Below are 22,764 nucleotides of genomic sequence, written 5' to 3' on the forward strand. Positions count from 1 at the left end.
TTTTATTTAGGATCCATCTTGCATAGTAGGTGATTATATGAGGTTTGTATTGAGGATCATTATGACTGTAATCTTTGGTGCTTGTCTTTTGTTTTCGATTCTTGAGAAATAGGGGACTTATTTTTTTTTTGCAGATGTGTGTGGTCTCGTTGGTCACCCTTTGATTTTCTGAGCACTGTATTGAATGCCAGTGGAAGTACTGGACACTGAGTACAAAGGAAGGTAAATGTAACTTAAGGCAAAACTTTGAGTTCAATGATGAACACTTCTTGTCCATTTTATGGGAAACTTTTGGACTTGTTTGAACTTGGTACCTTTCAATGTCAATTCAGGTATAAGCTTTCTGAGTTTTATAACTAAAAGGGGAAGAAGAAAACCTTTAGAAAGAGCCTCTGTTCTGTTGCCAACAAATAAACATGTCAGAAAGGAATTGTCCACGATATGTATAAAAATTGAGCCTCTTCAGACCAGACCATGTAGGTCATGAGATGATGGAAGAAGGACTCAGTGGGGGTGGGGAGTCTGCTACCTCCCTCAGAGGATTCCATGAAGCAATAAGAGATACAGGGTATGTGTTTGTGTGTAGAACTGCATGTCCTGGAAGTTATCAGAATACATTCCTGAACAGAACCCAGCACACCCAGGGCCATTCTGCAATCAGCCATGAGGCTGGGGAGAGCTGCCCTGAGTAACCAGTGTTCAAAATGGCAACCCAGGTCACCAAGAATAGTTTTAAGTTGTTTGAATTCACTGCAGTTTTTGAAAGGAATTGCACTTGTGTATTGCAGCTTATAAACATTTCCCTTAAAAATTACAATAACAATATGGCACTAAAAATGTTCACTGTAACAAAAATTCATCCATCTCAGATGACGTATTCCTTGAGGATTTAAGAAAACTGAAGTTTCACTGAGTGTGGTTTTATTGTCAAAACCTCTGAAATGTCTAACCTGAAATCCCATGTGGGGTTTTAAATCATATGTCAAGAATGACATGGATGAGAAAAAAAGGAAATGAACTGGTCTTTGTTCTACCTGAAAAATGTGAATTCTCTTGGTCTGGAGGATATATGATCAAAGTTCATAATATGCAGACTTTATTATATCAAATCTCAAAGAAATCCATATTAGAATTGAGTTTTCCCATGAAAATTGGACCCTACTAAGTGTAAAACAAGTGAAAGAAATAGCACTGTATACAGTGAGCAGAATAATTATAGAATACTTGTATGAGGTATTTTGTAGAGAAAACATGTAGCTTCAGAAATATATTTGCTAATGAGTAATGAGTCAGAAGTTTATCTGGTTGTGGGAAAAACATTGACTGAGAAGTTCCTATGTGCTAGTCGTTGTGCTGCAATCTGGGGCTTCTTGGTCAGCCCTTTCCCCATGGAATACATTATTTGGTGATAGGAAGTCAAATTAGTAAGTGATGCATGTATGCACAGGGCACTGCAGAGTTTGGGGAAGCTCATTGTATTGTTGATAATTTCTTCCCCTCCACAAATGCACGTGAATATACTTTTAAAAGCTAAGAACTATAAGATTGATGAACACCTCAAAAAATGTAAGTTTTCAAATTGTTATTATAAAACCATTGCCCATTGCTTTCTCAACTGCCAAGGCTCCAAAGTATAATTAATTTGGATGGAAGAACAAGATATTAAACTTCCTCTACTGTGTTTGTATGTGTATTTGTGGGGAGGAGCATAGTACACATGTGTACAAAAGATGTGTACAAAAATCTTTAAAATTACATAATCAAAACCACATAATCACAGTTACATTAATCTAAATTCTTAAATACATATTTGACTAGCTGATATCCAAAATATTGTGCAGTTGTCATATAGTTAAATTGTTTCCTACTATGTTTAAATTGTTTTCTACTACATTGCCTAAATGAACTCTTAAGTCTTTGGGGAAAAAAGTCCTCACCTAAGGAAGAAATGATTTTCAAATTGTTTAGTAAGTAACATGCTGAAATCAGAGTGATTGATTGCTGTTTAAACCAAAGTAATGCTTTTCATATTAGTTTTTATTTTTCTTAATTTTACTTTCATGAGACAATTGACCTGAGATGATAATAGTATAATAGTATATTGATTATAATAGTATAATAGTATATTGATTACAATGGTATAGTGATTATAGACTCATTCTCTCTGTACATACAGTCTCTCTATATAATTTAATTATAAATTATTTACTTATAAATTATATATAGAGAGTCAACATATACCTATATAACTTTTAGAGTTTTTAACTCTGTTTTCTTTTTAACCTATGATTATGTATTTTGGAAAACCCTAGAATCAGAACATTAGTCTTGGAATGTTCCTTAAAACTTAGTCTAATTCTTTCCAGTTATTCCCAAATTATCATAACCATACTGTGTTTACTTAGAGTTTGCAAAATTCTTTTTCATTAAATAGAATCTTAGCTTTGCCCATATCTATGAGCTTTATATTTTAATTTCTTTACCCTTTAATGCCCTGCTATTCTGAGTGGATGCATGGTAACATTGTTAGAATTATGAAACTGGAGGTCAGGTAAGGTATTTGAGCTGGAGAATACTTGAGCATGAACTTCTGGGTGAAACTTTGAGACACGATTCCATACACTAGAGGAAAATATTGTTCACCTTTCTTTAAAAATAGTCATTTTAATATGGTTGTCTCCAAGTTTATATTTTTGCTTCTTTTATCTCTAATTTTTTGTTTATCCTTTCATGTATTGATGGATATTTGGATTGTTTCCACCTTTTGGTGTTGTGAATAATGCTCTTGTGAACTAGTATGCACCAGTTTTATTGAATACCTCTTTTTTGTTGTTGTTATTTTGGGTGTGTCCCTTGCAGTAGAATTGCTGGGTCCTGTGGTAATTCTCTTTATCTTCCTGGGGAAGCCATCTGGCTTTGACCGTGGTGCCCATTTTCATTTTCATTGTGTTTCTCCATATCCTTGTCAATACTCATTTTATTGTTTTTCTTTTTTTATTATTTAAAGCAATCCTCATGGGTATGAAGTGGTATCTCATTGTGGTTTTGACTTGTATTTTCCTAATGACTAATCATATTTTCATGTGCATACCTTTTTTTTTTCTTTATATACGCACTTGGAAAAATAACCCATTTAAGTCTTTTGCCCATTTTTTCTTTGGAATCTTTTCGTTGTTGAGTCTTAGGAGTTCTTTATGTATTCTGGAGTTTAGACCTATATAAGATATATGATTTGGAAATATTTTCTGATTCTGTAGGTTGTCTTTTCATTTTCTTGATGGTGTGGTACCTTTTACACAGTTTTTTTTTTTTTTTTAAGGAAATCCCATTTGGTGTTGTACTTTCTATGGGTTTGGACAAATTTATAATGATATGTGTCCACCATTAGTATAATACAGAGTATTTTTACTACGCTAAACAAACTTTGTGCTCTGTTTATTCATTTCTCCCTCCCCACTAATCCCTGTCAACCATTGATCTTTTTACATTTACATTTACAAATTGTGAAGTCATATTTATCACAGCTTAGAAACAACCAAAATGTCCTTTAGTAAGTTAATGCATAAATAAATTGCATTTAGACAATGAAATATTAGAGCAAAAAAATAAAAGGCTATCGAGTCACTAAAATGCATGAAGGCAACTTGCATTCATATTTCTAAGGCAGAAAGCTACTCTGAAAAGTCTACAAGCCCTCCAATTCCAGTTATATGACATTATGGAAGAGGCAAAATAATGGAGACAGTAAGAGATCCATTTATTATTATTATTTTTATTGTTACTTGCTATTTTGGTTGCATATCTAGAAATCATTGCCAAATCCAAAGTCATATAGATTCATCCCCTGGTTTTCTTCCAGGAACTTGATTATTTTAGTTTTCACATTAATGCTTTTAATTCACTTTAAGATCATTTGTATATATGGTTTGAGTTTAGGGTTCAGAATCATTCTTTTGCAAATGGATATCCATTTTATACAACACTGTTTGTTAAGACTGTTCTTGGTTGGGGGTGGGGGGTAGCTCAGAGGTGTAGTGCTCAGCACCAAACAGCAACGACAACAAAAACCCTACAGTTCTTTCCTTTTTGCATCCAACAACATTGGTACTCTTTTAAAAAAAATCTGTTGACCCTATACAAGGGCTTTTTTCTAGACTCTTTTCTATTCCATTGTTACATATATTTATGCTAGTATGACATTGTCTTGTTTATCAGTGCCTTGTGGTAAGTTCTGAAATTGTGAAATATGAGCTTTCCTGTTTTCTTCTTTTCAAGATAGTTTTGACTATTCTGGATCCCTTGCAATTCCATGAAATTTAGAATTAGCTTGCCAGTTTCTTTCTTGCTTTTCTTTATTTTATTTTATTTTATTTTTTTGAGACAGAGTCCCTCCATGTTGCTCACGTAATTCTTCTGCCTTAGCCTCCCCTAATAGTTGGGACCAGTAGCACACACAGTGATCCCCAGCTCAGCTTTCCAGCTTCTACCAAAAAGTCACTTGGGATTCTGATTGGAATTGTATTGAATCTATAAATCCATTTGGGGGAATATTTTCATTTTATAGTATTAAGTCTTCCAGTCCAAAAATGTGTGATGTTATTTCATTCATGCACATCTTACCTTCATTATTTTATTATTTTTGATGCTATTGCAAGTGGTTATTTTCTTAATTTTGTTTTTGGATTTTCATTGCAAGTGTGTTGAACTAGGATTGACTTTTGTGCATTGATTTTTGTATCTGACAAATTATTGAGCTTATTCTAATTTTTATTTTTACTCCATTTCTTAGAATTTCTATATACAGAATCGTGTCTTCAACAGAAGTATTCATTTTACCTTTTCTTTCCAATTGAGATACGTTTTCTTTTGTCTAATTACCCTGGCTAAAACCTCTAGTATAATGCTAGAGTAGTGGGAGCAGACATCTTGTTTTCTTCCTATTTCTAGAGGGAAAACTGTATCATCTTTTTTGCCATTAATATGATGCTAGTTGTGGGGCTCATGTAGATACTCATATCATGTTCTATTCCTTTTGTACTTTTTTATCAAGTGTTTTTTTAATCAAGAAATAGTGATGAATTTTGTTAAATGGTTTTAGTGCATTTGTTATGATCATATGATGTTGTTTTTGTCTTTTGCCATGGTATATTACATCAATTATTTTTTTAGACATTAAATCAGTGTTGCACACTTAGGATAAATTCTACTTGTTCATGGCATAAAATTATTTTTATATATTTTATATATTGTGGTTTGTAGGTGTTTTGTTTAGAATTATTGCATCCATATTCATAAGATATACCTGTTGTTAGTTTCCTTGTAATGTCTTTGTCAGCAAGAATTCATTTTAAATGCTTGGATACCTAGATATTTAGGTTATCTTTGGAATTTTTAATTTGTTATAGATGAATTCTGTAATACTTCTTCATGACTGCAAATATACACTTATTAAATAAAATGGCTTAGGAATTATTATTTAGTTAACTAAAAAATACTTAGGTTTTCTTTAGGTTTGGAAAGAGAACACAGAAACACCTATTTTTAAAATGGAACCACAGAATTTATTGTATTTGTGGACCTGGTCTGAATTCTCCTCTCCAAAATTTTTTTTGGGAGAGAGTTATGGTGGAATTGTTTTCTGACTGTCAGTATCTGTGTCTGTGTCTATATAAGACCCTGTTATACTATCATTTACATGAAAAGCAGTGAATATCTTATAGTATGACTAAACTAAAATGAATTTGATGGAAGTTCAGCTTGGGTTTGTGTTTATAGTTTACTACTTTTACTGATGTGTGTAAAAATTGTACACATTTGTCACGTTTCTATTAGAGGTTGTAGAATTTTACTGCAGGGGTTTCTTATTTCTCACGAGCTTGGATTTAATAAAGTGGCTTATGATGCAGTCAAGAAATTAAGGCCTACTGTGCTAAAACATCCCCATTTACATACAATTGAAGTTAATATCTTAATTTTAATTCCTTCTGATTCAACATGTTTAAGTGGTTTTACATTCAGGACCCTATTCAATCATCATCAAAGCCTTCTTTCAAAGAGTTAATATTACCATTTTCATTTGTCAGAAAAACAAATTCAGGTATAAAAAAACCCTTAAGTTTACAGATCTATATATTAGCAGAGGAAGAAGGGTAATAACCCAGACGTTTAGAATCCCAGCCCCATGCTCTTTATTGCAAATAAGATTGTTTGGGTAAAAGTTCCATCTCATGACCATATTCTGACTTCTGAATGGTCCTTCTCTTTTTGCCCTTTGCTAGAGTTGAAAGATGGCAGCCAACATTTTAACCGATGTAATAGTGGCATAAAGTTCCTCCAAAGGAGGTATTTGTCCTTAGTGTAATTTCTGAGCAAAGTAGTAAGGATTGCTGGATGCTTGATACTCGGGCCTGAGTCCAAGCTCCATCTTTCCTGGAGCTTTTTTTTTTTTAAAATCAAATTCTTATCTGTTTGGAGCTCCATATTTAGGGAGCAGGACTATGCTTTTTTCCCCCTACTTGGTAGGATCCTAGCCCCCCTTCCAATCACTCATTCCTGTGAAATTTCTAGGATTAAGAATACATTGGTAAAATCTGCCCTGGGCCATGTCCCCCATCAGTGCTCTTCTTCCACAGAATGGAGTTGAGTTCACTAACTGGCATTTCTTCCTTTCTCTACTCATTATTTGTGCATTGATGGTGCTTCATTGATAGCTCAATTCTGGCTTGTTTTCCACGATGCACTGAAAACACTAATTATATATTAGTATCTTATACTAGACAGATACCCTCATTGGGTGCTACAACTGAAGAACTTACTATTTCCTCTAGTTTATAATTAAAAAAGAAAAGGAAAATCCTGTGTTGAGGAACTTTAAATGACCTACTTGAAATGACATGTCTAGAAGCTGGCACAGCTGACTTTAGGTTATCAGCTCCTTGAGAGCAGGGTGCATCTTCTTCAGTGGTTAGCCCAGCTCCTGACACTTGCCTTGGCCCCTGGTTGCAGTCTAGCAGGTATTGAATGGATGTTAAATCCCTGCTCCATACCGTGCAGCTGACCCCAATTCTGTTACTGTGAGAATGCTTAAGCAGAATTTTCTGGGCTTTTACATGGTCTTAGGTCATCTCAGCACCCAGGGGCCAGCAGCTACTTTCACAGGTGAGAAAATCCTTAAGACTTTTTGTTTTGAGGTTTGCTGTTGTTTCTGACCTGCATAACTTCAGGCAGAGGACCTGTGTCAGAAATCACATGCTCTTGTGCTGGTGGCCGAGCTTCTAGTCCTGGGTTTTTGATGGCAGAATTCATGTAGCTGGTGCTTGGTACCTGAAACTGCTTGGGCCAGTCTTTCTATTCCTTGTTCCACAAGTTGTGTTGTCAGAATGAACTCCATATGAAATTATTCAAAAGAATGTCATCATTCTTCATCAAAATGAAGAATGAAAACATCTAGACAGTATATGTTTTGGAAGATAGAAGAGAGAATCAAGTAACATTTAACTTTTAAAACAAAAATGCTAGCAAGTGACAGTCAACCCCAAACCTTGTGATTTCTTTAAGCTAACAATTTTTTAAAACAAATTTGGTTTTTAAAATGTAAGTCACCAGTTGATATTTATACAAAATATTAAAAACTTAGTGTATTAGTCATAATTTTTGTATAATTGTATATAAAGATATAAAGCAGGCTAAAAGTAAAATTTACTATAAAGTTTACTGCATTTTTTTCTCATTGAAAATATCATTAAATTATTATCTTAATTATTATTAATAAATTAAATTAGGGGTTAAGCAAGGTATTAATAATGTGTATTCCAATATAGAGAGTTGCTTTTCTGCTTGGAAGCTGTGTGATACTATAGATTTATTAGTGTTTGTTCCACCAACAGTGTATCCCAGAATTACCTGAAGTGTGTGTTAAAAATGCAGTGTCCTGTGTTAAAAATGCAAACCCTGTTTGACTAAATCGGTACCTTTGAAGGTTGTATGTTAACACTATCCCATTCTCCACTGACTGTGGTGAACTTTTTTCCCCCCTAAGATTTACTTTATTTAAAAAAAAAATCTTTTTGTAGTTATAGTTGGACAGATGCCTTTATTTTATTTTTACATGGTGTTAAGGATCAAACCCAGTGCCTCGCCCACGCTAGGCAGGCACTCTGCCACTGAGCTACAGCCCCAGCCCAATTGTAGTGAACTTTAAAGTTAGAAGCCTACTGGCTGGTACACTGAAGCTCATGATCAGAATTCTGAAGGTCTGGGTAGAGTCTGTTCTAGCTAATTTTATGAACATTGTTAGACCTCTCTGAACCTTGATGTTTGTATCTGGAAATGGGAATGATGCTAGGAGTAGCTACCTTCAGTAGGTGTGAGAATGCAGTAAATTCTTTGTAAACCAGTGTAGTGCCCGATATAAAACAAGCGCTCAGTGACTGCTGTTGGTAGCAGGGGAATTGCAGTGGTGCAGTTGGTGTAATGCTAGTTATATCTTCTGAATCCTTAGGCTTTGACATGGTCATGGCGCTGAGCTAGGGAAGAACCTCTGGAATATGGGTTTTATATTCAGCCCTTCACATAATTTTATGTGACCCTTGGGGTAAGTCATGAGGTATCCCCAGTGTTCATATGTTCATGAAGACACACCAGACATCCGGAAGTCTTTGGTAAAAATGCTTTCAAAGGTCTATCAATGGTTACGTTGAAAGTGAGTTTGAGATAAAACTTGATTCTCCACTTCTGCTGTGGTTGGGGGCTGGAAGATGCAGGCCCTGGCAGCTGAGAAGGCCCGTTTCCCAGCAGCGCCTGTTGGCATCAGCTCAGAGGGTCATGGCTGGCAAAGCCGAGTTCTTTTCCATTGAATGGTGCATTGAAGCACTTAATGGTGGACCCTAGAAGCTTACCACCAGTTTCCTTCTAGGTTCTTCTCTTGCAAATTTGAAGAATGAAATTCACAGACGACAACGGAAGGCAAGAGGGAAGGGAGTAGGATTTATTCAAGTGAGAAAAAAAGAGAGAACTTCCTGCAAGAGGAGACTGGATAGTGGGTTGCCACTGAAATGTTCTAGACTAGGAGCTTCTATAACTACTGGGTAGAGGCATTGATCCCTACCTCCACTAATCAGGTCTTGGAAAAATCCCAATGCTCTTGGTCAAAATGTAGGCTTGACAGGTATTGGAATAGTCAAGGCTCCTTCTTTGGCTTTCTAATTGGCTGTGCCCTTTTAGCCTTGAGTTTGAATTTTCCAGGAACTTCCCTTCAGGTCCATCCCTACTTCTGTTGTGTACCCCACTACTTCCCTTAGGGCCAGAGGCTCGGCAGGAATGTTTGTGATTATTTTCATGGAGTGGTCTTCACATCTGAAAAAACCTTAACTGTGGTCCATTACGTACCCTGTCTTACTCAGTGTTATTCTCTGATCATGTGGGTTTGATTGTAGGTACTTTTCTCTGTATATTTTTCTCCTTAGGTATTTCTCTCCTTTTGTTTGGCTTCTAACTCAATTTCCCCCCCTGGTCTTGATCATTTAACTGGTCATGATAATACAGCTGTAATGTATTATTTGGGTCTCATGTTTATATAAAGAGCACGGCTTTTAACCTTTCTACTTTAAAAAACAAACAACAAAGAAAACCTTCTGCCAGCTATAATGAAAAGTCTCTGTATATCCCCACTTTTCCTTTGTATGGAGGAGTGAACCCAAGGCATTCTACCACTGAGCTAAGTCCTTGGCCCTGTTTGTATTTATTTTAAGACAGAGTCTCTGAGTTGCTCACACTGACCTTGAACTGTGACCCTCCTGCCTTAGTCTCCCCAGTCATTGTGATTACAGGCATGTGCTACCATGCCTGGCTTTTATATTTGATGAATATTTTTATTAGCAAACTAACTCTCTGGTAAGGGGGAAAAATGTTCCCATCCTGTTTCTTTGGCTTGTTCACGTTGCTGGCTCAGAGTGTGTTTTATTGTTTGATGGAGTAGATAAAATTCTTCTGATGTTTCCGATTCACTCTAAATTTGGAATACACCTTCAGTATTCTTTTTGGCTTTATTGTTTCCTACACATCTATTTAAATACAGCCCTAAAGTTTAAACGGAACACTGTTATTGTGACTAAGAATAATACGTTTAAGGGACCAGTAGATTAGACTTCATTACCATCTTCATAACCATGTAAAATCCAGTATTCCCTCAAAGCATTCAGTACCTTGTAGGGAACTACTAAATTTTGCCATTACCTTGGTAGATGTATGTTGGTTACTTCCAGTGGTCTGTATGTGTGGAGTAGTGGGAAGAACTTGACTTTTAAAATTTAAACTTCATGGGGTCTTCCTGAAACCCTGATGTTAGTAACAGGGTCAGAACAGAATGATCTAAAGCCTGGTCCTATTGCATTTGTAACAAAGAACACCACTTTTAATTTCTATGTTGATACTTCTGTGAAATTAAGAAAGCTTATAGCTCATCCCCCCTTTTAACAGTGAATGGTTGATTTAATGCTTTATTTCATTTTTCTTTGAAAGTTTGTTGGAATAATCTTTATATTTGCTTTATTATTCTAGGTATTTATTTTTCTAGGTATTTATTTATTTTAGACATCTATTTATGTCTCACAACATATCAAAGTAAATGAATTGAATGTAACTTATTTTTTTGTAGTGAACTTTGCATATTTGCATATTTGTTTTATAACCTTAAGATAGATGATTTTGCCCTTCGAATTATTCTTCTACATTTTAGGCTCTTGTACATATATTTGTGATTTTCTCCACTCTAAAATCCCCGTTTGCCACTCCTAACCTTACTTTCTTCTTTTTCCTAACATTTTCAACTCTCAACATCTCTTGCTTACTTCATATGCCACCTGCTTCCAAGAAGCCATCTTCTTTCTCAGAGTCAAAATAACTGAATTATTTTTCTGCATTTTTAATTTATATGCATTGGGACTTTTTGCCTAGATTTCTATTTCACAACTATTTCATTATTTAAAAGATAGATCTAGACAAACCTATAAAATTACCATTATTCAAATATTTTTGAGCTACAAAACATAGGAGATTCTTATAGTTGAACCTCATACTTAATTTCAACACTAACTGAATAAACTTGAAAATAAGCTGTGCTCTGAGTTACTTGAAACACATATGGACTTGGATTTATGTGTCTTTCCACAGAGAGCAGTTTTGTAGATGAGAATGTGTTTGATAAATACCTATTGAAATGAATTCAGTTGGATTTGTCAAAATTACCATTACTCTTCCTAAATCACTTAATAATTAATGATCTAGACAGGATGCCCGGTATGTGGGCCACACCTTTTGAAAGCCAGGATATTTGAGTACACTGTGTACTTTGCCTAACCCTTTTCAATATCATTGTCAGATAACTGAAGTTAAACTCCTTGTCTTTAAGTCTTATGTGTTAGTTTTACATACTGGATTACTTTTGTTGAAGGTTTTTTCTTTAGTTTGCCTGTTCTGGTCTTATTTTGCTTTACTTCGTGCAAAAGTAGCTATTCTCTTATTTTTGCTTTTCCAACTAAATTTTTTTTTTTACCAACCCAAGTCTTGCCTGAAGGTCTCTCAGTGTGTTCCCACCCCTGCACCCCAGGAAAATGCTCCCTGGCTTTGTTTGTTTAACCATGGAAAAATAATCCTTTCCTTCTTTTGAAGTTCCATTCTGTACTGGCTAAAGGTCCAGTTAAATCACAAGAGATAAAAGTTACACTGACAATCTTGGATGTTCCCTGCCCTTTTGCCAGAAATAGCAAACCAGATACTCATCTTGAACAAAAATATGTACATGTTCAGCTTCACTGAAACATCTTGTATCTGCTCATTCTTAGAAGAGAAGAATTCAACTCACAGTGTGTAATATGCAGGGTGGGATAGTGAGGCTGTCTGTAGGGGTTAGAGGGGAAGGAGTTTGAGGAGGAGCCAAGTGTGGTACTGAGTTAATGGGGAAAATTATGCCTTTTCTGTATGGATAGACTCTTTAATATTGTGTAAGTTCTTTCTTAGATACCTTTAACACAGTGTAATTTTCTTAAAGTATGTTCATTAGCTCAAACTTTTTTTCTAACCAGAAGAGATTTTCTATGAGAAAAGGGTATTTTGGTATCAGAAAGAAAGCTCAATCTTAGAATATTAAGATATTTTTTAGCATCATGTATACAATATTTTGGTTAATGTAAATTTCTTTTGTACTTGAATCAACAATTTTGCGACATAGTACTTCACATTAGGTAAAAATTCTTTGTTAGTTCTTTTATAAACTTTTCTGTATATAGGCAGTTTTTTCATTTTTAGACTCCTTCATTATTTGAAGAGCCTGAAACATGAGACGTTAGAGTTTACATAGTTGAAACTGGTCGTTTTAATAATTAAGTATAGTGACTTATTTTCTGACATTCTCTGGCAGAAGTGTATAGAGGAACAGGTTATTCTAAATCTGTGGAATCTAATGTTATGTACGTACATACAGGCATGAAAAAGCCTCCTTTTACTCTGCTGTTTTAATAATTCAGCAAAATAGATAGATTTTATTGAGTTTGGATTTAAGCTTAGGAACAGAGATCAGTGTTTCCTCAGTACCTATGCTGGTGGTGCCTTGCACATGGCACATTCATAACTGTGTGTTGAGTGAATGATTGATGGTTGAGTTTCTGCTCGTTGCTTAATACCATGTAATGAGCTTCAAAGAGCAGAAAAAAAATAGAATAATATTAAGCATGGTCCTTGAGGTAAGTCAGAAGTTTTTTTAGTCAGACTTTTCACTGCTGTGACTAAAGATCTGACCAGAACAATGATGGGGCAGGAAAAGATTATTTGGGGGCTCACAGTTTCAGAGTTCTCAATCCAGAGATAGCAGCTCCATTCCTTGGGGTCCAAGGTGAGGCAGAACAACCTGGTAGAAGAGTGTGGCAGAGGGAAGTAGCTCACATGACAATGAGAAAGCAGAAGGAGGGATTCCACTTACCTCAAAGCATGTCCCCAATGCCCGGGTCCTCCAGCCACACCCCACCTGCCTTCAGTGACCACTCCATTAATCCCTTCAGGTGACTAATTCACTAATTTTTTTTTCCTGAACCTTCTTGCATTGTCTCACATGTGAGCTAATGGGGGAGCTCTCACATCCAAACCATAACAGAAGTAGAGGCAAAGATAAGTGCATACATCAGGGAATGGTAAGTACTGGAATCTGTAGCACTTAAGGTACTTTTCAGTAAAGAGGAGACAAGTGAAGGGGGAACAGCACTGATAATGTTATCTTGTAATTACTGAATACCTGTGTTGCACTGTTTATTGTGCGATTTTTGCACGCATGACCTCGGTGAATCTTGGTGACACGTCTGTGATGATTAATGTCCTTCTTATTTCTCCATGATCCAGTCCATGTTCGGTATCTTGCTAAAGATCTCCTCCCGATCATGTGGGAATATTTTGAGAACTATCATCCTCCTTCACTGCTTTGCTGTTTAACTGCTAGTTTTCACAGTTATCTGGACCAGGATTGGTTCCTTTAGTAGTATTGTTCCAGACCCTCTTGACAGCCAGACACCCAAGAGAAACTTAGGGCTCTTCCTAAACCAGAGTGTAGCACAGACCCTGTTGCTGTCAGTGGAACTGGGCTGCACCCTCCCATATCACCTCAGCAATGGGAAAGGGGACATCAGGGAGATCTCAAGGCTTTCTTTGTCTTTCCTTTCATCAATAACAATATTCAAATCCATTCCTCTTTTTAGTGACATTTTAAATCCTGATTAATTTCCATTATAGGAAATACTTTACATCTATACACAGTTATGAAAAACAAAATAAGTATTGAACATGGCTGCCGTTGTGTCTGAGTTACTTCCAGTTTGGAGAGTGATATCATGATTTGATAGGCCCATACTGGTTCTAGATCCATCACCTGGGAAACTTTTTATAAATACCAGTTATTGTAGTCCAATGTCCAGAAATTCTGAGTAAGTTTGGGATGGGAAATTAGGAAATCTCTTGTTTTTAACTCATCTAATACCTTCCTCTCTGTCAACATTTTTATGCATCGGAACCGGTTCAGTAGCATTAAGCCTATTCCCAGTGCTGTGCCATAGACCTCCAGAATGTTTCATCTTCTACAATTGACACCTTGCCTCTATCCACTGACAGCTCTCCAGTTTTCCTCTTTCTCTGACCTGTGTTAACCACCATTCTACTTTGTTTCTTTGAATTTGACTACGTTAGATACGTCAGTATTTGTTTTTATAATTAGCATAATGATCTCAATGTCCATGCATGTTGTGGAATGTGACAGGATTTCCTTCTTTTTTGGTACCAGGGATTGAACCTAGGGACACTTCACCACTGAGCCACATCCGCAGCACTTTTTAGTTTTTATTTAGTGGCAGGGTCTTGCTAAGTTGCTTAGGGCCTCACTAAATTGCTGGGGCTGGCTTTGAACTTAAAAGCCTTCTGCCTCAGCCTCCTGAGCTGCTAGGATTACAGACATGTGCCACCACACCCAGCGATTTCTTTCCTTTTTAAAGCCATGTAATATTCTGTAGTGTGTATACTGTCTATTCAGACTCTGGTGGACATGTGGGTGCTGCTTCCATATCTTGGCTATTATGAAATGGTGCTGTTGTGAAATGGGCATGCAAATCTCTGATCCAGAACTTGCTTTCAGTTCTTTTACATATATCCCCTCAAAGTGGACTTTCTAGGTTCTATGGTAGTTCTCTGTTTAGTTTTTTTTTTAAGGAATTTCCGTATTATTTTCCATAGATTTGCACTTCTTTATAACCCTGCTGGCAGTGCAAAAGTGTGCTGGTTTTTCGCATCTTTACAAAACTTGGTACTTTCGGTATTTTAGATAGTAGCCCTCCAAATAGGTGTGGGATGTCACAAAAAATTTCTCTGGTGATTTTGATGGTAAGTTAGGTGTGTGAGTCTCTGTCTTAGCAAACCTTCTTTTTGAGAAGCTGCAATGGTGCTAGCTTCAGGAAATCAGTAAGAGAATACAGAACTTTCTGTCTAGTCCACTGAAAGAGAACTCAAGTGTTTCCGCAAAGTTTGAAGTTTCCAAGGAAATGTTATTTTATCAAGGTAGCTAATTGGTTGGGTTCAATTTAGGTTCTATTAACTTAAAAGGTTTATAAGTTTTGTGCTGCTTCTTTGTACCTTTTTTTTTCTTGTGTAAATTTCAAAAATTAATTTTGATAAAATATACTCGAGAAAAATTTACTGTCTTCATCATTTTTGAGTTGCATTAAGTACTCTCAGCTATGGTATCATCCACCTCTGTAACTTTTTCATCTTGCAGAACGGAAACCTGTGTCTATGTAACATTAACTCCTCTTTCTCTCTGACTACTGTAACCACCATTCTACGGTGTCCAGAAATTTGACCACTCTACGTCTTCATGAAATGAAGTCATATAGTTTGTGTGTGTGTGTGTGTGTGTGTGTGTGTGTGTGTGTGGCTGGCATTATTTCAAATTATAAAAAATTTCAAAACATTCTTTTGCAATATTTAAAAATGTTTCTTTGATAAACATTTACTGAGTGCCTACCACAGAAATAGAATTTCACATATCCTAAATCTAGAGACATGTTCTTTCCACTTTCCCTGCTGCCACACTTCAGCATCTCCGGAGGCAATTTATTATTGGCTAATAGTTTAATAGACAGGGTTTTGTTTCTTATTTACACATTAAATAGTGGCACGTTTTACCAACTATGAGGACTTGTTTCCAGTGAAGCTAGGGTAGGTGATTTCTGGGAAGGAAAATTATTATTTAGAAACATTCATTTAGGGATACCCTTAAGATTTACAGACTGTGAATGTTTTAATTTAACTCAGGAATAGAGATGCTGTTTGGTATCATTAATCAGTACATTTGAATCATTACTCTGAATGATTATGCTTCATTTATTTTGTGTCAGAATGTTTTCCACACAATAATAGAGAATAAAAGTACATCATTAATTACAGTTGAGCAGCTCACACATTTGTGGATATATATATTTCCATATTGTCATGCAGTGAGGAAAATTTAATATAACAAATAATTAATCCTTACAAAATAGTTGAAGATTTAATTAAATTATAGTATTAAATTCATGGACATTTATAATTATGCTTTATAACAGTTTTAAGTAATGCTTAAAAGAGTTTGGAGAAACATTTCCACAAGCTTGTGTGTTCTGTTTCTAAATGGGAAGTATTTGTAATGATCTAGTTTCTAATCTTTTGAGGTAATAGTTACAATGCTTTGGAGAATAGTACAGCTTTTTTGAAATGTGATCAGCTAATCTGCAGAACTGCGCTGTGATGGGATTTGTGAAAGGGGTGACTGATTACTGAAAAAAAGTTATATAATTATGAATGAATTTTGCCTTTGCTCTTTTACTATAGAAACATTCCTTGCCTGATAAGAAACACTGAAAAACGTGCTCTTCTGGGTTCCACAACTGCCCGGCCTGTCAGTATCTGTTCCTTATAGCCTTTTTCCTTCACCCTGGTTGACTGCGACTCCTGGCAGAAACCACAAAACAAATGACAAAACCCACCGGCACTTATTGCAATATTATAAAAACACATTTGTATCTTTCTTGGTTTAAAAGGCAGATAAAAAAAGAAGCTAGGTCCCCAGATTTAATTGGAATTTGATGATGTCTAAAAGACAAACAGGTCTCTCTCATAGAAAAGACTGTGCATAAAGAAACTTTAAGCAGTTCAATGCTACAAGGCATAGTGGGTGGAGAATGCAGTTTGGGAGGTTCTTGGAGAAGGTAGTAAGTGGCTGAGAACTTGTCCCCTCTCTTTGTACCAAAGCCAAAGTAATTTCAACACAATTTAAATCACCAAATGATTTTCAAATGTTTTCTTACACATTGCTCCAGCTTACACTCACAATGAATTTGTGATTTATAACTTTTACAGCTATTTTGAATAACTTGCCCAAGGATACTGCTCTCATAAATGATGGGGTCAGAAGTAGGATTCGAGACTTGTAGCTCTTAGGCTTATTTTATTTACAGCACATTATACTTTGTGATTTACTGAATCACATTTCATCCTCTTTTCCACAATTATATTCTTAATATGGAATTTTAATTTTTTGTACTTTGAAATGTGTGCAACAGGTTGTGATTTTTCAAAAACCATCAAAGCCTTTATTCTTTTTAATATGGAATGAGATTTAACATCCAAAATGATTTATGTTCATTTCCTGTGGGATATTGATAGTTCTTAACACTGTGCTGTGGTTTGAATAGGTCCTCTCCCAAACTCTGGTGTTGAAACAAGGTATTAAGAGGTGGGGCCTTTCATGGTAATTAGTCTGTGAGGGCTCCTCCCCATGTGGATGGGATTAAGGTCCTAATTAAGGGGCCTCGGACACGTTCTGCTCATTTGCCCTCTCACATCTCACTGTGGGAAGACATAGGGGTCCTCCCTTCTGGAGGATACAGCCTTGAGGTGCCAACTTGGAAGCAGAGAGTCGCGGTTACAGACATCCAGAATTGCTGGTGCCTTGATTTTAAACTTCCTGGCTTCCAGAACTGTAAGAAATGAAATTTCTTTATAAATTTTCCAGTCTCAGTGATATTCTTCCAGCAGTACAAACAGACTGAGACATACATTTATGAAAACACTCATTTTAAATGTAGTTAGGAAAATCTAAAATATTTATCTTTAAATAATTTAACACCTTTATTGAGATATAATTCATACACCACGTGCTTCACTGTTTTAAGCATATATTTGAGTTGTTTTTAGTATATTCACAGAGTTGTGTAGCCATCATCACTCATTTGGAACATAAGAATACCTCCCTTTAAAAGTAGTGGTATTCAGGGACCTGGCTTTTCATCAGTTTTGGGCTGTAAAGAATAAAGTTGCTTTTAAAAAAAAGTATAGATAGTTATAACAAAATAATCTTTAAATTCGTGTCAGAATTTTGTGTTTAAAAGCCTTTCGTGATATTGTAATTATTTCTCAGCCAATTAGAGACAGCTTCTGCAGGAAGCTGGACTGGGAAACTTGACAACTTGTGTAAGACTTGTGTGGGATGGGGAGGGGCTTTCTTCCATGTTATGTCAGTGCCTGTTTCTCCACTCCTGTTTTTGTTCAGAAAGGAGAAGGTGATGGAATATGTTTAAACACATGAGTTTCATATACTGTGGCGGGAATTAAAAAGCATGTATGTGGTCATAAAATGTAGGTTAGATTTCTGTTTCGGTTTATCAGGTTCACAACAGCTCAGGAACAGAAATGTTACATAAGGTTGTCTTTAAAATTAGTATTTGCTAAGCTCTGGTGCTCAAAGGTTGGTGCAGATTAGAATTACAATAGTAGCCTCTTTTCTCCCCAGAGATTGTAATTTAATTGATAATTTGATCTGGCATGGGACTCACGTGCCAGTAGTTGGCAATTTTTGGTTTAATGCATGATTCTAACCTTCTGCAGGATTGAGGACCATTGTTTTAATTTTTGCTGTTAAAATTTTAGTAACGAGAGACCTGCAGCCTCGTTTTTTAAAAACCAGTTTACGTTTTGTCATCGTGTCTGATCCTTCAAGAAAAGGGACTGATTAAATCAAAGCTAGATTAGAAAAATAGGGGGACTGATTAGATCCCGGGGCAGCACCTCAGAAACTCATTTGCTCATCTTTTACATCATTAGTCTATTAGAAAATTCCTTCTTTCTTGTCCTGTTCTTTCCTTCCTTCAACATTTATTTAGTGCTTGCTATCTGTTCCAGCATTGCTTTATACCCTGAGGATATAAATACAGTTTGGAGTCCTTCTTACATTTGAGTTGGCAAAAGATGCTTAATAAATATTTGTTGAGTTGAATGGAATCGCAGCTGAGCCCTCCCCTTGGCATAGTGCTGTGCTGCAGGGCCTCAGATCCTTTGTGGAAAAGATGCCTTTTGGATATCCAGGAACATTCCAAGCATTGTCTCTCACTTCCTCACTTGTCTCTCTCTTTCCTTTTTGTTTTCAGGGACATGGCAACTTTGGCTTGGATTTCAGCCATCAAGGACTAGTAACTGGCCTAAGACTAGTAACTTTGATCTTAACTTTTCTGTGAATCACACCCCCTACCCACCTGGGACATACCAGCTGCAGAGATTTAGGGAAGATGGGAGGCAAGTGAGACAGAGAAAGCCGACATTCTCACTAGAGGGTTTTAAATCAGAGAAGGCTGTCCCCAGAGAACTTCTGTAGCCTGGCCTGCAGGTTTTAGAACCCAACAGTATATATATGGCCCCAGAAGATTTTCTTCTGTGGAGGCAGGTGAGGAGGTGGCATGCTGTGTCCCTGTCCCAGTTTATCAGTTCTCCCTGGGTTTGATGGTCTCTCCTGTACTTCCCTTCAGTTACTAAGATATTTTAGTCATTTTATAGGGGAAAAAAAAAGTGTTTCAAAGTAGCCAAATGTGCCTGTGCACACACATTTGAGTGAAAATAGTAGCACAAGGGGTGACATTTTTGCTTTGCTTTTTAATTAGTAATTCTTTTCCATGGTTATTTCTAGCCTTTTCAGGCTCTGAACATACAGAAAATATCTTCTGAATAAGAACAAATAGTCTGTATTGCTGAGTTATATATGTTCCTGTGGTGCTTCTGTTGGAAGTGAAGTAGGGTGGGGTGGGAAGATCGAAAGGGTCACACAAGGCATTCTTTCTGTTGGAGTGCTGGGTGCTGCTGCTGGTGTGATCAGACTTATATATGATGGTGAATACTTTTAACTGCAGGCATAGCATGCTCCATGTTTTTAGGAAAATGTTTCGGAAGTAAATTCTGCTTTTATATTATATGTGACATCCTGGAACTGCATTTCCTTTTCTGTTCTTAGACTTTTTATTTGGGCCATTTGGTGTGGTTATTCTATTTTGCAAATTATTTATTCTGCAGACACATATGTGCTGCCCTTGAGAGATTGTGTTTGTTCAGAAAACCTTTAAGTGTACTTTGAGGGGCTTCTGTGTGGTGGCCACCACCAGAACACAGCTTCCTCATGTCCTTAAGCCAGCAGCAGGCACAGCTGAATTCAAAGAAGCAGCATAGCTATGGACTGTTTTCTCTAAAAACAGCCCTGGACAAAGCATTTCCTTAAGTAGCGTTGAGCAGGATTTGGAACTTCCTATGCTTCAAAAAAAAAAAGCCTTAGAGAGATTTACGGAAGTGCAAAGGTCAACATTACTGCATGTGATTGCTCCCTCCCCCTGCAGTTCAGGGCAAACCGACTTTTTTTTTTTTTTTTTTTTAAAAGAAAATCTTGTATTTAAAACAAACATGCAAGCCCAAAACTCCCAACAAGAAATAATTAAGTAGATGGTCATATCAGCTACTTTGACAGGATCTTCAGTAATGTCAGAGGATTATGGCCACACAAATATGCTGGCTGATTCAAGCACAGTTTCAAAAATTGTAGCTTACATTGTAGAGATTATATGCTATTTTAGAATGCATCATTTAGTTTGTTGCTGATAGTTATATATGAAATATATGTATCAATTTGTATTAATTCTATAAAAATCTTAGTAAAATTTTGGGGGTTGGCAAAAAATTCATCTTAAAGGTGCAAAAGACTCGTGTGGTAATATGACCACAGTGAAGTGGTAAAGTGGAATATAATTTGGGGAGAAAACAAGTGATCCAGATCTGCTTTTGTCAATTTTATTTTCAGGTAAATTTTTTCATTTTTAGTTAAATTTCCCCCCCCCCCATCCCAGAACTTGGAGTTTCTGAAGGAGGTCTGAATATTAGCCCTGCATTCTGTATTCAGTGACTTAAGTTTCTGTTGTAGATTGGCTGTTTGTTCTGGGGCCAAGGAAAATTTAGAAATTGCTGCTTATTAAGATTACATTATGTCTTGACATTCTTCTGCTACTACATAGAGAATTGTTCTTTCTTGCCCATCAGCATCCATCTAAATAAGAAGTCACCCTAAAGGACAGACTTTTGGCCAGGCAGGGAGTCTTGCTTCTTGTAGCACTGTGATGGGGTTGTGCCTTAACTAAGTCCACACAATCTTCTTAAAATTCCTGTTGAGTCCATTTTAGTTTGCCATCCGTTTTAAAAAAACTTTATGAAGTATGAACAATTTATTCTTAGAGATAAAGATATTGTAGAGATTTTTTTTTTCCCTTTCCTTCCCTTTTGATACGGGTTGAAACTAGGGCCTTGCACATGCTAAGCAAACACTCTCCTACTGAGTAATATCCCCAGCTCATTTTTATTTTTCATTCTGAGACAGGTTCTCGCTAACTTGCCCAGGCTAGCTTTGAACTTGCAGTCCTCCTGCCTCATCCTTCCAAATAACTGGGATTACAGGTGTGTGCCACTGTGTGTAGGTTCACTGCCTGCCATATAAAATTGTAATTGATTTCTTTATCTTACATATTCCTCTTGCCTTTTAATGAGATCCTCCTGGTGCTTGGATAGCAACTAGGATTCTACAGGTTATTTAGCTTCTGTTTAGAGACTGAAACACTTTGTATAGCACCCCACTCCCATTGTCATGATCAGTGATTGTAAGTAGGGTCATCTTTATCGTGCATTATTTAGTAAGGTGTGGTAGTTGACATTTGGACAAGCATCATAGCGCTATAATGGAATGCTGTGTGTTTTATTTTTAGCTGTATCTGGTGATGTTTATATTTTGTTTATCTGTATATGTGTTTAAGCGCATTAGGAGATATCTTCTGTGAGTTGTTTGTAGTGACTGTTAAACTTTCCTAAGTTTAGTGATAACTTTCCACCTATGATTCTGGAAACTTGAATTAATGCTTTCTTCCCCCATGAAATATCTTTTGCTTCTCCATAAGGGAAATGTGGTAGATGCACGCCCAGAACCTCAGAAGGCCCCCTGCATTGTCCGCTGCTCCTTCCTATGCCTGAACAAGGCCATTTCCACTCCCACAGATGGTGTGTCCCCAAGGAAGTGGCTCTCTGTAGCTCAGGAACTGCCTTCTCCCTGACCAGGCTGTGGGCCTGTTGCTGCCCAGTGCTTGCTGTCTTGCCTCCATCTCCATGGAGGGTGAGTCCTTTGGATCTGAGGCAGTTGCTGGCTCTGGTCCTCTTGATCTGGTCCCTTACTGACTTTTCTGAAGGTAGAACCTTTGCCACGTTTCCTCATTCCAGTTTTACTTCCCACGTATTATTATTTTCTCAGATGAAAAATCTCTAAATTTATATCATTAAAAAAAAAAATGCCTTCGGGGGGGGGGGGCTGGGGTTGTGGCTCAGTGGTAGAGCCTAGCTCCTGTGAGGCCCTGGGTTCCATCCTCAGCACCACATAAAAATATATAAATAAATGTATTGTGTCCAACTACAACTAAAAAATAAATATTAAAAAAAGAATCTTTAGGCTGGGGATGTGGCTCAAGCGGTAGCACGCTCCCCTAGCGTGCGTGCGGCCTGCGTGCGGCCTGGGTTCGACCCTCATCACCACATACAAACAAAGATGTTGTGTCCGCCGAGAACTAAAAAAAAATAAATAAATGTTAAAATTCTCTCTCTCTCTCTCTCTCTCTCTCTCTCTCTCTCTGTCTCTGTCTCTCTGTCCCCCCCTCTCTCTTTCTCTTTAAAAAAAAAAAAAGAATCTTTAAAAAAATGCCTTCCTTTGTTTCATTCTCTAGGAAAGATCTTGTTTTATTATGGTTGGGATATGAAGTGTCCCTAAAGACTCATTTGTCTTTGGGGCTTGGTCCCCAGTGCTGCAGTGTTTGGAGGTGGGCATTTTGGCAAGTGGTTGGATCCTGAGGGGTCTGA

General features: G+C 36.7%; 1 protein-coding gene across 11 annotated transcripts in view; it reads left to right on the forward strand.

The window, feature by feature from the left end:
* Klf12 (KLF transcription factor 12) overlaps positions 1-22,764 on the forward strand; it is a 434,856-nt gene that overhangs the window by 35,532 nt on the left and 376,560 nt on the right. For 7 of the 11 annotated variants that reach the window (XM_078015797.1, XM_078015792.1, XM_078015787.1 and 4 more), the window contains one exon: positions 135-222. The exons of the other annotated variants lie outside the window; for them this stretch is intronic. The gene's annotated coding sequence lies outside the window, so the exon portion shown is untranslated. The remainder of the gene's footprint in view (positions 1-134; positions 223-22,764) is intronic. 11 annotated transcript variants of the gene reach the window in all.

This window comes from Ictidomys tridecemlineatus, chromosome 6 (genome assembly GCF_052094955.1).
Source record: "Ictidomys tridecemlineatus isolate mIctTri1 chromosome 6, mIctTri1.hap1, whole genome shotgun sequence".
Classification (NCBI taxonomy): Eukaryota; Metazoa; Chordata; class Mammalia; order Rodentia; family Sciuridae; genus Ictidomys; species Ictidomys tridecemlineatus.